A 17,990-nucleotide genomic window follows, 5' to 3' on the forward strand; every position below is an offset into this window, starting at 1 on the left:
AAACTCGAAATCAAGCTACCACTCTGAAAGCGGTATTTAAAAATAATATCTCCTTCGTTGCTCTATGTGCACGCCACTCCAGTGATTCCTGCTCCTAGCACTCCTCCTCAGCATACTCCTCCTCTTGCTTCGTTGCTCTCCTCAGCTAAGGGTGGACCTCCACATATTGTGTCTACGGTGAAGTCCACAGGTCCAGGCTGCAAGGGTGGAGATCTTTGTCGCTTGAATCTGGAGTTGCTTCTACCTCCTTCTCCTTGGGGTGTCTCTGCTCGGTACTTCTTCAACTTGCCCGACCGGAGAAGAAATTATATCTCATCCTTGAGGTGGTTGCATTCATTCGTGTCGTGACCATAATCTTCATGGAAGCGACAATACTTGTTCATGTCTCTCTTCCTCATCTCTCTCCTGATGGGTGGAGGCTTCTTGTAGGGAACCTCTTCTTGGCTAGCAAGATATATCTCTGCTCGGGTGGTTGAGAGAGTGGTGTAGTTGGTGAATTGAGGCTCATACTTGGTTGGCTTCTCACTTGAACCCAACTTTGCTTTCTTTTCTTCATGGTGGTCAGACCCATTATTTTCACGCTTCCTTCCACCATCACTAGGAGAGTCAGTTGGTTTGCCTGGGTTGTTTATGCCATTCTCCCCCTTCTCTATCGCATCATCCAAATTCATATACTTTTCCGCCCGATCAAGAAATTGTTGAAGTGTTGAGATTGGATGGCGATGGATGCTGTCCCATAGAGGACTCCGATAAATTATCCCAGCAGATATGGCAACCATCTTCCCCTCGTCTCCTACAGCGGTTGCTCTATTGGCTTCTCTCATGAATCTCTGTATATAGCTCTTTAGAGACTCATCTTTCCCTTGTTTGATATCTGCCAAGTCATTGGCGTAAACTGGCGGAGTCCAGGCAGTGCTAAATTGTCTGCAAAACTCCTTCCTGAATGCCTCCCAAGAGGTAATGGAGTTTGTCTTAAACCTCCAATACCACTCCTGGGCAGTGTCTGTCAAGGTGGTGGGGAAGACTCTACACCGATAGTCATCACTCACTCCGAGCAGTTCCATCTGGTCCTCAAAATTCCCAACATGTCTGATGGGAACTGACTTTTCGGTATAAATTGGTAGTACCGGTGCTTTGTACTTTGCTGGTGGCTGGGCTGCTCTAATTCAAACACAAAATGGGCTGCCACTCTGGTAGTCGATCGCATCTATCTCGGAAGGTCGTTTCGACAAACCTTGCACTGCAGCTGCTAGCATGTCAAGCAGGGCTTGGATAGCTGGTGCAACTGATGAGGTTCCAAGGTTTTGACCGCCTGGTCAGGCATTACCATCTGGCGTGCAACCGTCAAGTATTTCTACTTGACTGGTAGGACGGTCCAGATTTTGCCCTTCGACCGGGACGGTCCTCCTCTTGTTGGTGATAACATCCCTTAGATCCTTCTGAGAAGCATGTTCTTCTACCCAATCAAACACCGTACTCTTCGATTTCCCAGCGGGCTTACTATGTGGGACTTCCTCTCTCCTGCTATGCCACTGGTCGGGGTGCAATGGAGGCTTCTTGGTACCCTATGGGCAGTTTTATCCTCCTTGTGGGTTGTGGTCCTCCTTTTCCCTTGACTGGTTGGTGGGATGACTATCAGCCTCATCCCCACCATGCCCATCTTTGAACTGAGAGGTCCTCCTCTCTCTAGGAGCTTTATTTTGCTCCTGCCCAGGTGGAGTCTTTTTACTGCCCGATCGATGACTTCTGGAGGGGGTTCTAGAGTGCTCCCCTTGAGTTGAGGTAGTTTGCGATCAGACTTCATCTCCCTTACCAGGTGGGTTATTACCACCCCTCCTTGGTCTATCATTGTTCTTACCACCAGCTTCTGTGGTCCTTGTTCCTGGAGGGGGTCCTCCTCGTGCTGCAGCTTGGGCATTGGCCTGGGCCAACTGGGTAGCTGCCTCTAAAGCAAGTGCTGCTTCACGATGTCTTCGGTCGACCTCCTCCTGTTGTTGTCTGAGCTCCTCACTTCTAGCCTCCATATCGCGTCTTTGCTGCTCTAACGCAGCTCTCTGCCTGGCCATCTCTTCAGCAAACGCCTCTTGCCTTGCGTGGAATTGTGCCATCTCCTCCTGGAAGGCCCCCATGGTCTCTTGGAGCTCTTCAACTCCTGGAGTCATGTCCTCAATCATGACTCTAGGCTCATTCTCATGATATTGTGGGCAAGAACCTTCTGATCTAGCAGGCTCTTTAGAGGAGCTTGTCCTCTTGGAAGCAGCAGTGGTGTTCTTAGGCGCCATCTTGCTTCAGGGACCGTCTGTTCTTCTCTTCAGGCTCTCAATGAAAGCACCAAAATGTTGACTGCGTTTTTAGCCAACGACGTGAGAACGTCAAATACGACAAGCCTTCAAGAGAAATAAAAACGACACAGACGGTTTAAACAAGAAAAATAAATAACACAGGAGATTTTTATAGTGGTTCAGCCCCGATTGTCAGTAATAGCCTAATCCACTTAGAGTTGTGATTTATAGATCTGTACTCAAGATCAGATGGACTGAGCCAACTGAGTTTCTTTAGTACAGATGGCAAAAATACAAGAATTCTCTCTCTAGAATACTCAGACCCAACTTTCTCTCTCTAGAATACACAGTCCCAATTTTCTCTCTCTAGAAAGAAGAAGCAGAAGAAGAACCTCTCATCCCATAAGCTCTCTATTTATAGGCCTGGGATCCTCAACTGATATCCCTTTATGATAGGGATATTTTATTATATTTTTGCTACATTTATTACATTTAAACATTCAAAATTCGAAATGTAACAAACCCCCCATTTGTGGGAAGAATGAGAGATTCCCGCGTATGTTGTTGAAGCTGTCTCTGGGAATCTTGACTTAGTCTCCTCTAGCTAGTTGATCCACCTCCTACTGACCACCCATGCAAGTGTTGGTCGGACGTGCATGGTGGTAGGACATGCATGGTGGTAGGACATGTTTTCGTGGGTTGAACGTGCATGGTGGTAGGACATGCACTTCTCTCCTCTAACATGGCACTCTCCTCTAGCATGCCATGTTCCTCCTTGAACCAATCTCCTTGGCTTCTCCTCGGACCAAAGTGGTCCGAGGCAACCTCCTTGGCACCTCACCTTGGACAACATTGAGGCAACCTCCTTGGCACCTCACCTTGGACAACATTGAGGCAACCTCCTCCATGACATCTCACCTTGGACAAGTTCAAGGCATTCTCCTTTAGCATCTCCCAAACATGTCCGATCGAACAATGTATAGGCTCTCCTTATCAAAATCTAAGTCTCCATCCTCTTGCATGAGACTCCTCCTCCTTAGCTACTTACCTTGGACATGTTCGAGCCATCACTTAGGAAACCTTGGGAGGCTTGCCTCCTACACACCCTTGGGGTCTCTTAGGACCACATCCTCCTTGGGGTCTCCTAAGACCACTTTCTCCTTGGGGTCTCCTAAGACCACTCCCTTGGGGTCTCCTAGGACCACATCCTCCTTGGGGTCTCCTAGGACCACTCCCCTTAGCTCTCCTAGAATGCATTCTCCTTAGCCTCCTAGGATGCATTCTCCAATTTTTGGGTATAACACTACACTTTAGTATAACACTTTTTTTGTGTTATACTACACTTTAGTATAACATTTTTTGTGTGTTATACTACACTTTAGTATAACATTTTTTTGTGTTATGCTACACTTTAGTATAACACATTTTTTGTGTTATACTACACTTTAGCATAACACATTTTTTGTGTTATACTACACTTTAGGATAACACATTATTTGTGTTATACTACACTTTAGTATAACACATGTGTTATATTAACTTAGAGAAACATAATATTTTTTTACTTGCACAAAACTAGGAAAACAAATATGACAGTTGAAGCCAAATAAGGTAACATAAATAGATTTTTATTAATTACTCAAATGTAATTACAATATTTAGTCTACTAGTCTAGGCTTAAGAAATCATATTACAACATGGTTGGTTGAATTAAACACTGAGCGCAAAACAGAGACAATATCTGTCTTCTTTGTGAAATTCTTTTTTATGCCAAGCAATCCTTTGAGCTGCTGAAGGGCAATTATAATGGCAGCTCCTCCCATGAACCCAACAATGGCAGCATGGGATAGAAACTCAATCAAGAACCCCAATCTAAAAAAGGATCCAACCATTTTAGAGAAATATATAAAACATATAGAGTGCAAATTTTTTTTTAATTGTCTTAAACCATAAGCATTGTTGTATAAAACTTATTCTTAACTTCATAAAGTTTCAAACTAAAATGAGCAACTCAACTATGATTAGTTTACCATTTCAATCTCTTTGCCAAGATTTTAACACCCATGGCCATTATAGTAGCACTATTAGGATTAGGAGATAATTTCCTGACCAAAGTGAATATGATTTCAACAACCCTGGGCAAATGATAAGAGACAAGAGCATTAATGTGGCAAGAAACAAACATAACACGGTACATAGGAAAAGAACAGTATTTACCACACTCAATGCCCATTAAAGCAAAACACACAGCCTAGCAGGTATTGCTGCAGAAGCTTTTAGTTAATTAGTATTGTCAAAACATCAGAAATCTAGATTAGTTTCAGTTAGATATCCCAGTTGCATAAGATTCTAAGTGTTCATCAGAAATCTAGATTAGTTTCAGTTAAATAGCATGTCATCTTCCTATAATATAGCATGAATAATTTAGCAGTAATCAATATCTATGTAGTCTCTAGAAAGCTAGATTTTCAGTTAATATGATATATAGAAGACTTCAAGTTAGACCAGGTTTAGTTTCTTTAGTGACTACACCGAGTCTCATATCCAAATTCTTTTCAAGACAAGATATTTCCAAATTCTACACAAGTTTTATGGAAAAGTATTAAAATAAGAACCTTAAGTGACAAATACTTCACTTTGTTGTAGTGATTATCTACACTTCATTGTTAAATTATGTAGTTTCTTAAAAAAAATGCATATCTAGTATCACACACATAAACCAACATTTAATTCAAAACTCAACCTTAAATGTTACAGTATGTTACTAGAGTGCAACAGAGAGCTGTGATGAACCTGTAGTGAAGCAATAATCCCTAGTTCACCAAATCGGTCTGCAGTCCCAGGTGTAAGATGCTGGGCATGCTTAATCTGAAAATTAGCTCTAGTCATGCAAAAATAAGCATGGAAAGAAATATCAATATTAAAACTTTGCAATAAGAAACAGATTTTCTGTGGCACATAATAGGTGGCAAACTATAAATCTTGCACATAATAGATTCAATTGCTATTGCAAAGGCAGAAAACATAGAAACAAATGACCAAAACTTCAGACAAGAGAACTGCATGTACCATTAAACACCATTCTACATACAAAGAGCAGGTTAATTGCTAAGGCAATTGCTGAACCAGCTGTAACATACACAACACAAAGTTCGTACACACAAAGAAGAGCAACAGCTAAAAGTAAAAGAACAGCAACAGCTCTTGTAGATCAGTTTCAAGCAACTTGTTGATCACAATTCACCCTAAGATTCAATTCTATTATCTATAAAGTCAACATTTCGAATTGGAAAAAATAATAAAATGGTGTCTATAATTGTGCCAAAGAAGCAGAAAATTCATGTATTAACTTTAGTTTATCAAATGAGGTTCAGATCATCTTGTGTCTGATTTCAGCCTCTAATAAAGTTCTTCCATTATATTATAAATCAAAGTTCATTGAAGCATAACACAACCAGAAAATCTTACGACAGTAAATTACAAATTATGAAATCTTTCAGCCTTTTGTTGTTGTTCCCATGTGATAGTAAATTATGAAGCAATACAAAGGCCTTAATTACAAATTAGACTACTATTCCATTCGTAATGGAAATTCTCTTTGTATTTCAAACCCTTTCACCTTCAACTGAATAATAACATGCCCCAAAATATAACATAAAACATGTCACTTTTGCCAAAAGAAAAAAAAAGTTCTGCTATTAAAGATGAGAATCCTAAAATTTAGATTAATATGAGGAAAGCATCAAAGGATTTAAACAAAAATTGGGTCACGGCTTGATTATCACAATTTCCAAGTCCGAGAGCTAAAACTAAGAAACAAGAAAAATAAAAGCCCAAAACTGGAGGTCAGCCAAAGCTGATTCAAAAAAAGCTACAATAATAACTCAATTTACTCATATGTCTGCATTTTTGCATTTTTGCAAAAGAAAAGTTCAAAGTCAGCAAAAAAAAGCTGCAAAAGAGAAGTTCAAAGTAAGCAAAATTACTAGTGGTATCAATCTGCATTTTTGCCAAACTTTACAATATTATTCACTAAGCAACTGAAGTCAAACAAGGACATACCGTCAAGTCACTGAATGTATTGAACAAGATACACATGGCAGTGACTCAAGGAACAACTCAAAGACAGCTTTTGTTACAACGAAAAAATACTTATAAAAACAGAAGACAAGGCATCATCAAGAGAGGACCATGCAATAAAGTTTATACAACATGCTTTCAGATAAAAAAAAATACAAAGAAGAAGAACACTTTTGAACTATCCCTAAGTAAGAAGCCCACAAGAACCAAACATAACCGAGCATATCAATTTCTGGGGTGGATGGTGTTGATACATATTGGTTTCAGTCACCAGGTTGTTCATCACATATGCAGGAGGTGGAGGCAAGTTCCTTTCTGGTAGATAAACTGGAGGAGCCTAAACAATACACATAAGAAACAAAATTACTACCCCCTTACTCACACTTAACCTGCCACTTGAGCATATATTTTATATTATATACTGAACACACATTCCACAATGTGTATTTTAATTCCTTTGACATAGTAACAATTTTAATTTATAATTAATGAGATTCCATAACCTAGACAGCAAGATTTACTTAATCTACCACTTGAGCATGCTGCTTTTGAATATTTTATATTATATACTGGACACATTCCACAATGTGTAGTTTAATATGCAAGGAACATTTATCAAAACAGAACAAGAGAACCATGTTATGCACACCCCTAACTATATTAATGCACACTAATCAAGTTATAAATATTTAAATAACTCCTTACTGCCACTGGTACAAAAACAATACCACCACAACAACCATAACTAGGAACACATATAAGATCAAACAGTCATCTATACTTAAGCACCACAACTAATTAACAACTCTGTCGAGACCAACAGCTTAAAAAACTAGTTTGGTACAACTAACTTCTAGATTGAATTACTATTGGTTTGGATCAGAAGATCATATCCTACTTGCATAGAGTAAACAAAGAAGGTTCTAACTTCAAAGATTTGGAAGTCTACTAACATAAAAGAGAGCAAGGCTATATCCAAAATGAGCAAAAGAAGAATTTAGTTTTTATGTTTTCTTCACAATCAATGGACCATTAAGCTAATCAAACAGAGTATAATCAAATATAAGCTAATCAAACATTGGTTTGATCATGTAAAATCCTGCTATAGAACCAGTGAAGTTCTCTTATTTTCTGAAATTAGAGCTCAATATAAGGCAAGCATCTGTAATCAAATATTAAAACTAAACACAATAAATGAGGAAAATATGGTCTAATATATGACAAGCACTTTCAACTTGCAAGCATCTTAAATCTAGTTAAAGAAAATTAAAAAATTAATTGTCCTTAAAGAAAACTATGGTCTACAATACTCACTGTTCTACCAAGAATAAATGCAGTTGTAGCACCAATTGTTGCACCAATAGAATCAGCAACAAACCCCAAAGGCAACCCAAATAGATAACCTCCACCAAGCTGTAAGAGAAAATAAATAGCACAAATAATGCATTGATAAAAATAAAAAAAAATTAATACTAACAGATACACTTTCACACTTAAACCAAATAAGTTGACTAGACAGACTTTATTCATTCAGAGTTCTACTTTTTTGGAGAGGGGAGGATCACTGAACAGATAATTACATACTTTATTAAATAGACTATAAAGGTCCAAAATAATATCATTGTTTTAGCTCTGTAATAAGAATTAGTGACTTTAACTTACTATAAATATTGACTTGTTCTACTTCACAATACCAAAATCCATGGAGTCACATCACTAATACCACTTCTCCTAGTTAACTAGAATGAACTATAGAGATATTAAAACCGAGCACAAGTCTATATTATTAAACCACAAGTAAAGAACAAACAAATAAATAAAAAAGGAAAAAAATTATAATAATAAGTAAAATAAACGTACATGATTCTAGCACATTTTACTTGTAAACATTAAAAAAGAAGAAGACATTGTCAGGGAAATATCATAATTCAATAAAATGGCATGAAACTACCATTGCGATAGAAATAATGGCCACCCAAAGAACAGTCATGAAACAAACATAAAACAAATTGATTGGAAATTCCAAATCAATCATAATTCAGCAAGAAATCTTACAAAACCAAAGAAGAAACTATGAAAGTCATTAATCAACAAAACTAGAAAAAAAATAGTTGTAATAAATGACAAATCACCAAGCTCTGCAATAAGAATTAGTGACTTTAACTTACTGTAAAGTGGCCAAAATGCATAATGTGTACCAGTAGGCTTGCAAGTTTTGAAAGTGTGTATGCATATGTATAGATAATTTTTATAAGATATGAAAGTTCCTGAAGTAAATTGACAGGGAAATTTACACATAATCACACCAAGCCAACACACATTTATCTTAACTATTTTAACAGACTTCAAATGTAACATTAAAAAAAAACAGCAAGTGCATCAAATGAGGTCTGGACTTAACAGTGAAGCAATGTGTACTACTAGGAAAGATGAAGCAATGTGTTAAACAAAATACAAGTCATTCAGGAATTCAAGAAAATACATAAAGAGTCAGCATGAAAATTGATACAAATATACTTTCTACAACAAAAAAATTAATTATGTTGCTTATGTAATCATATAAATTCTTTGTGATGGCACCAACCTTTGATGATGGCAAGAAGCAAGGGAATGACATATGGCTCAAGAAGAGGTGTTGATGAGAAAGCTACCTACAGAACAAAAAAATAGTACAATTGGGTTATTTGTATAAATGTGCTCTTACAACCCTTGTAATTTATGGCAAGTATAAAAGTGCTCCTCCCAGCTTGTCTCAAGGCTCAAATCATCAAAAAAGAAAAAATTAAAAATTATGATAAATTTGGTTCAAGCATCAAAGAGAAATTACTCAATTGATTAAAAACACTCATAAGTCATCTTCACCAGAAATACCTATGCATCTTGTAACAGTTTTCTACTTCTATTAAATTTCTTATTGTGCTCACCAATTCCAATATAAATACATATATATACACATATATACTTTATCTTCCCTAAGGCAGTAACCATATGCTAAACTAAGGAATAATATTGCAATAGGAATCCAGATAGAGAAAACCACTAATTGGAAACATGAAAGGGGGAAATCACAGCAAGAACAAATTAGAATAACTTAATAAAGATAATCTGGTCATGCAAAAAGATTCCATAGAACTATACGTGTAAATATTAAGGAATGATTTATAATTCAAGCAGATGAGAGAATGCCAAAAAAAAAAAGAAAGATAATTTTCCATTTTATGTGATAGACTAGACCATGAAATTTACAAGTGCTTTATGCCAATTACGGCATGGTTACCATGGGCATTACAAGTGCTCCATTGTTAGAATGATAAAGTTTGGTAACTGGAAGATCATAACAAAGAGCATAGATAAATTCAACACCTACAAATACTATAACAATGGAGCATCACATTCAATTACGGCATACCATTAGAGCCCTTGCAAGATCATCTCTTTTGACATCAGTGTCCTCTCCTTTTGGCTAGATAACGTTAATAAGAAAAACATGTGAAAAGAAGTACAAAAACAAAAAGGATAGCACATCATAATCAATGATAGCATTCATCGCATGATCTGAATACTAACCAAAGAAACAAAAGCAAACCAAAAGGGAAAAGCTTGCTTAGAATTTTTTTCAATAAATAAATAATAAATTCGCATGTATAGTGAGGGTAAGGTTTGCATACATGAGTAAAATGAATGGGAAAGTAACTGCTCAAAGTTTAAAAAAGCTCTCCAGAAAATTTTTATAGCAGCCCATTAGGATCTGGAAATAGTTGAATCAATGCACGAATGATGTCAAATGCTAGCAACAAGCAATGAGGATCCTTCTCTCCATCAACAGCTGCACAGATTCCATATAGAAGGAGTTCATCTTTAATAACGCCAAAAAAAAATTAAGATAGAAAATGGGAAAAAATAACAAAAAAAGGGTGAATATGTTAAGAGAAAAAGAATTATAAGGGAATTCTTTGTTCTATTTGACCAGAGTTATAAAGAGAAAAAGAACACAAAGAATAAACTCTAAAATCATTATGTTGAAGGAATGTAAGCATCTAGTTGAAATATGAAATGAATGAAAACAACTTGTAATTTTACAACTTTAAACTATTGGTATAAACAATGACATTCAAATTACAAATCAGTTGAGAACAAGTGATAAAATGGAAAATAGAACAATAAAAATCGAGCAACTAATTTGAGAGTGAGTTTGGAAAGAATACCAAGGAAGCAACCTCATTGGGATAGCATTCTAAGACGCATTCCAGAAGCTGAAAACAAAGCTGCAACAAAACTAAGTAGACTAGCAAAAACAGAGGACAAATACAATTTTAAATTAGCAGGGCTTATAGAAAAAGTTTTATTGTTATATTAGCACTGCCTTTAAGACTTCCATTGAATGAGATGTTACTTACACTGCCATTTATCATAACATGAGGTTTCTGCAAGATAAATGGAAAAAAAACAAGACAAAAGAAGAAAAAGATTATAGGAAGAAAAATGCTCAAATCAGTGAAGAAACAGTACACAGGAAAAGCACAGTATTTACCACACTCAACTCTCCAATTGCCCACTCACAGCAGTTTCTTGAGCATGAAATGAGCTGCCAATGCCCATTAAAGCAAAACACATAGCCTAGCAGGTATTGCTGCAAAAGCTTTTAGTCCAAATCCTTTCCACCTTTTCTATACTGCATATTCAATTTTACAAGACATGTTACTATTTATAGTGAATCAGAAAGTATAAACATTGATAACAAACAAAAAATGAGTAGAAATAATATTTATAAGGTAAGCTAAAAAATGTACCTATTATTCCATCTTCCACTAAAAAAAGCAATTAACTTTCAGCCTCATTACCTACTAATTTAGGATTTAGTGAAAGAAAACAATACAAGTTCCTGAACCTACAGGTACAGCAGCATTCTAAATACTATTCCCTGGTGTCTAAATAGCAAGCAAATAGAGTGGAAATTTAATTAACCATTGAAGGAATGGACCTTTGTAGATCAGCCAAAGAAAACAATACAAGTTCCTTGTGAACAAGGTCGCTGTATTTAATGAGCTTTTCCTTTTGGTCCAGGTGAGTACCTTCAGTTTACTTATAGCTCGCAGGCAGTCATCCTCAGAGACAGCTTCTCGATCACTCTTTCGCCTCCGACGAAGCAGATTGCAGAGTTCCTGTAAGTTGATCGAACGGAGACGTTGGACACAATGGGAGGAGTTTTGTAGGAGAAGATCTTTAATCCCTTAACACTGATTTAGGGAGAATAAATGAAAAATCAATATGCAAAATCGAAAACACATGCAAAATCGAAAACACATGCAAAATCGAAAATTAATTTTGAAAACCACAGATTTTATAGATTCTATGAGATTCAAGCTGATAAATCTAACAAATACAACTAATTACTTACCTGGCTTGCCAAGACCGAAGAGAAGAACAAATTTGAGAAGCCCAACGACTGGAAATCGAAGGTTGACAGAGAGATAGAGAAAGACGAGAGAGAGAGAGAGTGAGGAGTTCGGAGACCGTACGACTAAGCCGAAGAAATGGGTCTCTTCTTTGTGTCGATATGTTGAAGGAAATGGGCAGAAATGTTGAAGGAAAGCTCAGAAATGGGGTCTCGGAAAGCTTAGAAATTGGGTCTCGGGTCTCAAAAACGTGGAAGAGAAAGGAGATGCGTGTCTGTCTCAGAAATGAAAAAAAAATTCTAACTGGCGGGATGTGAAAATATTACCGCCCTTTTTACATAAAAAAGCTGCCCTATATAATACTCTACAATAATACTTTTCTATTAGTATTATATTGATGTGTTATGGAAATGGGTATTTGGTGTAGTGTGACTAAAATCATTGCAAGAGACGCATGGCAGCATCATATTGGACTAAAAATAATTTAATTCAATAATTATTATAAAAATAAATTAAAATATATATAAAAATATGGGAAATTTTCGGCAATAATACCTATGTAGTTAGATTTGTTGCACTTAAATTCTTATGTAAAAATTTTGGCAGCAATAATGCCTGCCGTTACGAATTTGGTGAAGACGTTGGTCCTTGGCTATTAAGTCTAACCAGGGACCTATGTAGATGCTACGTGGCAGCACCTAATTGGCCCAAATAATTTTAAATTTATTAAATACTTTAAAATTATTTTTAAAATTTTTAAATAATATTTTTGCAGTAAAATTAATAAATAATTTAAAATGGAATAAAAACATCTAAAATTTAATTCAAGATATAATTTTTAATTAAATAAAAATCTAATCAAACTTAACAAAAAAAAGTAAACTAATCGTATCTTAAAAAACAGATTTAAAAAAAATTGTATCGTTAAAAAAAGAAAAAAGAAAAAAGAAAAAAAAAAGCATATTTCTTCTTCCACATCTTCTTCTAAGGCGATTCTTCTTCGACATCTTTGGGTTTCGGCATGCTTGGAGGTCATCGACGCCATGGCTGGTCGACGGGAAACATGAAGCGTAATGGTTGGGTAGACCTGGGTGGAGGGAGGTGACATGGCTGTGAAGCATCTATATACCCAACAAATCTAGGTTTTTGAAAGCAAAACCAAAATAAATATGAGTTTCAAAACAAAGCCAAAACATATTTGGGTTTCAAAAACAAAGTCAAACAGATCTGGATTTTCAAAAGCTAATATCTGGGCTGGATGAGGACAACCATGGTGGATGGGAAGATGGGCTGCCATTGATGAAGCCGAAGGTATAAAGTGGCGCTTGAGAAGTTGAAGTTGGGTTGTTGGCACCGTGATGAAGAAGTCCTTTCCAACGAGCCCAAACCGTTGCCCCTGATGAACCCAACTTCTTCATCCTGACGAGCCCAAACCATTGCCATTTCCAAGCCACCTACATCTGTTGAGTCGCTGACCATCTTTGAAGAAGAAGAACACTTGTGTGATCTGTGAAGAAGAAGAAGACAAAGAAACAAGAGAAGGAAAATTATTATTTTTTAATTATTTTATTTAATACTGATTATTATTTTGTTATTTGATATTTGAGGTTTAGTTTAACATTTAATTTTATTTTAAGTTTTAATTATTCTTATCATTTTTAAATCATTTTAAAAATATCTAATAAATTTAAAATTATTTAGGCGAATTAAGTGCAGCCACGTGGCATCTACATAGGTCGCTGATTAGACTTAACAGCCAAGGACCAACGTCTGCACCAAATTCGTAACGGCAGGCATTATTGCCGCCAAATTTTTATATAAGTATTTAAGTGCAACAAATCTAACTACATAGGTATTATTGCCGCAAATTTCCCTAAAAATATTAAATAATTGTTGTGAAAATTATGTACGCAAGTGCATGCAATCATAAACAAATAATAAAGTGATAAATAGAGTATCATTCCCACGAGAATTGTTTATCAACTACCAACTTTCTTAATTTCAATTCTATTGGGAAATCATTTAACAAGATTGTTGAAACAACAAAACAAAATAAATGAACAAATTAAATTGCAAATAAATGCACAAATATGAAATTCAATGGATTAAAGGCCTAGGGTGTAGCGTCTCAAAACTTCTAATAAGGATTAGCATGTTGATTAGTGTGTCGGGAGGGCATAATTGGAATTGTTGTGTAATTATGTGAATTATATGAGTTATTTATCATATGGATGCATGTTTATGTGTATTAAATGTACTTAAAGACCCACTTTTGTTAAAAAGAGGAATTTTTGTAACTTTGACCTGTTGAGGGTATAACTGTAATTTTATGTTTTATGTGTATGGGACCACATTATTATGTTGGTATTCATGATATTTAGTAGGAGTCAATCCTTTCGAGCAATTTAATGGAAAAGTCAAGACGAGGATAAATACTCGGATCGGGGTGAGCCAAGGGGTATTTTGGTAATTTTACATATAGCGAGATATATTGATAAATGAAAGTGTTTGATCGAAAATAAATTGGGTTTGATGGTTGATTGATTAATTTGGAGATTAGGGGTATAATTTGAGGTTTAGTGGGAAATTAGGCTAAATGACCAAAATGTCATTGGGGGACTAATTGAAGGGTAATTTGAGCTAGGGGAAAAATGGTCACTTGACCCATTTGATAGGAAAATTGGCAAAAGTATAGTGCAGTAAAGTTTGGGCAAACAAGAACACAAAAACACAAGCTAATTAAGGCTTGAATTGGAGGGAGTTTCCAGATGATTTGGAGTGTTTGTGAGGACATGGGGATGCTCTGTCACACCCACTCTAGTGGCTTTGAAAATCAGAGGAGGTAAGGGGTTTATTTGCTTTGTTTTCATTCTTTATTGAGGTGTTCTTGGTTGTTTTGAGGTTAAGCTAAATTCTGAAACTTGGAAGCTTCTAGGGTATTTTGGAGTAGTTAGTGATGATGGAGACGTGATTTGGTGGTTGTTCTGAGCTTGGAAATCAGTTTGAATTCGTAATCTTGGCTTGAATTCGGGGTAAGTTTTTAAAGTTTAAGATCAAATGGAATATTTTGATAATTATGTGTTTTTGGATGTTTAAGTGCATTTTGATGTTGTATTGAAGCTATAGAATTTGTCCATGGTGTGATTGGTGGGGAAAGTTTGGCTGAAATTGTGTTAGAATTAGATTTTTGTATCTGAAAATGCAGAGGAAAAACACATATTCTGGGTCGTCGCGGCGCATGGGATGAGCGTCGCAGCACGTATGGGTTTCTTCGAGGGGTGGGTTTGTCCTTGAATCGCCATGGCGCCGGGGCCCTAAATGAGAAAAAAAATATAGGGAAAGCTCTCTGTTTGTTGGAGCGTTGTAGCCCTTTAGAGGGGGTGATGCAGGGGCGCGGTGCGGCACGGCGCGACGCTAATGCAGTTTTAGGGTGCATTTGTCTAGGTTTTTGTGGAGTTAACTTGGGAGGCTCAGGGGACGATTCTGCTATCTCGTTTAGTGGAATCCAAGGTCCCAAGAGCTAGGGCTTAGTCTTGAGGCTCATTATCGGAATTAGTTCCTATTAAACTTATCGTTTCTGTTGTGACTAGGGTTTCTTCAAGGCTCAGAAAAATGATCACACTCAAGATCGTACTACTGTTTGCACGAGACACGAGGTAAGAAAACTGCCATTGAGTGTAGGGCTTGAGACCTAATTATAGGACACGAGTATAATTGTGCCATGAATATGTTTGAAGTTAAATCCTTGCTCTATATAAGCCTCTATTGCTATAAGTGCTTGTATTGATTTGTAATTGTTGTGAATGATCAGCCGGGGGGGGGGGGGGGGCATTATCGGTTCTACATTCGTAATGTGGGACGTAGTGGCGGGGCCATTACATGGGTGTCGTATGCATCTACTCGGCGTGAGTTATGATTATAAATTACACATTAGATTATAATGTTTATCTGGATATCTATTTTACTTGTTTGGGTTTCTTTTTGAGCCTTGGCTCACGGGTTCTTTGTGGTGCAGGTAAGGGTAAAGGAAAGATGGACCAGCCATGAGTTGGAGAGGTGTAGGAGTGACGTGTACTTACTCAGTCTTCTCGGCCGCCACGGTCGAGATACTTTTGAGGGACATGGTTTATTAGCTCGATTTTGCCGCTTAGGTCAGCTAATTCAGTAATTTTGTTGTAACTGTATTTTGATTTAAAACCATTAGGATCCATTGTAGATATTCAAACCTTTTTAATGAAAAGTTTAACTTTATTGACCAAAAATTTTAATACCTAAACTATTGTTTAATTTTAATTACACTTTTAAGCCCAAATGACTCGCATAATGAGTTAAACACTATTTTAACATACGATGTAACGATTCTAGATTAGTAGGGTGTTACAACTTGGTATCAGAACTACCAAAGTTAATGGTTCCTGAAGATAGGCTGAGTGTGTACGCTCGCTGCTAAATATGAGCTCGACTCATGGTTTGGTAACTTATGTGTTAAATATGTTTTTGACTATTTAATTGGAATATATATGCCTTATCTACATGTTAGAATAAGAAGCATGAAATATACTGATAAGGCCTGACCATTGACTGCTATGTGAATATGAAAATGCTTGTTTATTAGTGTTGCTGCTATATGTGAAAGCTTTTGAAATGTTATTAGCATTATGGTTGTGAGTGTTTGATTATTTGTTCGGTTTTTTACTGTGGGGTGGTTTTTGGAATTTGTTATCATTGCCTGATAAGTCGAGTCATTGATTGCAGAGATACTTGGGTAATTATGCCAAGGCTATCAGAATGACTAGCCGGCATAGGTATTGAGGCTAAAGATGATGACCAGGGTCTGAACCCTCCCCCTGCCCCTCAGGATTTTCAACAAGTGCTTGCTGATATGCAAGCAAGAATATAGAGACAGGAAGATGAGATTCGATTACTAAGACAACAGACTCCACCAGGGAATGTTGCATTGGTTCTACCACTTACTGTGGAATTAGTTCTGGGACAACCATAAATTGAGAATAGGTGGGAACCGATTTATGAGAGGTTCAGGAAACAACACTCTCCAACCTTTGAGGGAGGTTCAGAACCACTGAAGGCTGAGTAGTGGATGGATTTGATTACCTCCATCTTGGATTTCATGAGGGTGGTGGGTAACGAAAGAGTGGCATGTGCCACATATATGTTACATGATGATGTCTGCATCTGGTGGGAGGTTGTGTCTCAGACCCAGAACATCGCTGTATTGAGTTGGGATGAGTTCCGAGATTTGTTCAACGAGAAGTATTATAATGACGTAGTTCGAACTGCGAAGACAAATGAGTTCACTAGGTTGGTTCAAGGCTACGTGAGTTTGGCTGAGTATGCCCTGAAGTTTGACAGATTGGTCAAGTTTACATCTGACTTGGTGGCAACTGAATTTGCTATGAAAGAGAGGTTTGTTCAGGTGCTGAACCCCATGATGGCACGGGATGTCAGGATGACCTTAGTGTCTGGAATCACCACATATGCTCAGGTAGTTGAGAAGGCCCTTACTGTTGAGGGCACAGAGGATAATATTTGGTGTGAGAGCGTCACTAAGTGTGATGCCCAGAGGGTGGTACCTCCATTTCTTGGATCTGGTAAGGGAGGATGTAGCGTCCCAAAATTTTACTTAGCTAGATAGTAGTAGTAGTAGTAGTAACAGTAGCTGTAGAATTTTAGTTTTCGTGGATATTGGTCAAAGCTGGGATTTATTTGGAAACTCATAGAGATAGTTATGAATTTTATAAGTTTAGCCTATAGTTTAGAAATATTAATTTTAACATAAGGATTGATTAATATAGCTGGTCCTAGAAATATTATTTATTATAACCTAAGGTTTAGGTAGAATAATTAAGGAAGTGACACTTGTCACATGTATTTTTATTAAGGAATTAAGGATTTTAGATGAATAAATTTATTAAAAGGATAGATCTAGAAGGTCTAGAACCTTTCAGCAGCTGTTAGGATCATGTTTTACTCAGTCAATGTGGTTTTAACAAATTCAAGTATGCTAAAAGTGTGCAAAAACTTGTTTAAAATACCAGCATATGTCGATATATCACAGCTATAGGAGCTGATATATTGCCTATGATTGATACGGAAAACACGTCGTTTTCACACGAACGAAACAACAGACCCTCGAAATTATGGTGTAGGCGATATATCAGCTCTAATGACCAATTTTTTAATTTTCATGGAAACCGAACTAGAAATAGCCCTC

At 36.8% G+C, this 17,990-nt stretch overlaps 2 long non-coding RNA genes across 2 annotated transcripts; both read right to left on the minus strand.

The window, feature by feature from the left end:
* Positions 1–3,894: 3,894 nt before the first annotated feature.
* On the minus strand, positions 3,895–4,375 carry LOC133814148 (uncharacterized). Its single transcript, XR_009884775.1, has 2 exons — positions 4,313–4,375; positions 3,895–4,154 (listed from the first exon to the last, which is right to left on the minus strand). It is a non-coding gene; the product is annotated as an uncharacterized LOC133814148 (long non-coding RNA).
* A 1,996-nt stretch (positions 4,376–6,371) lies between these two features.
* LOC133795703 (uncharacterized) lies at positions 6,372–9,979 on the minus strand. The gene is made up of 3 exons (XR_009875390.1): positions 9,930–9,979; positions 9,772–9,825; positions 6,372–7,775 (listed from the first exon to the last, which is right to left on the minus strand). It is a non-coding gene; the product is annotated as an uncharacterized LOC133795703 (long non-coding RNA).
* Between the last annotated feature and the right edge of the window lie 8,011 nt (positions 9,980–17,990).

The sequence above is a fragment of the Humulus lupulus genome, chromosome 1 (genome assembly GCF_963169125.1).
Source record: "Humulus lupulus chromosome 1, drHumLupu1.1, whole genome shotgun sequence".
Taxonomy (NCBI): Eukaryota; Viridiplantae; Streptophyta; class Magnoliopsida; order Rosales; family Cannabaceae; genus Humulus; species Humulus lupulus.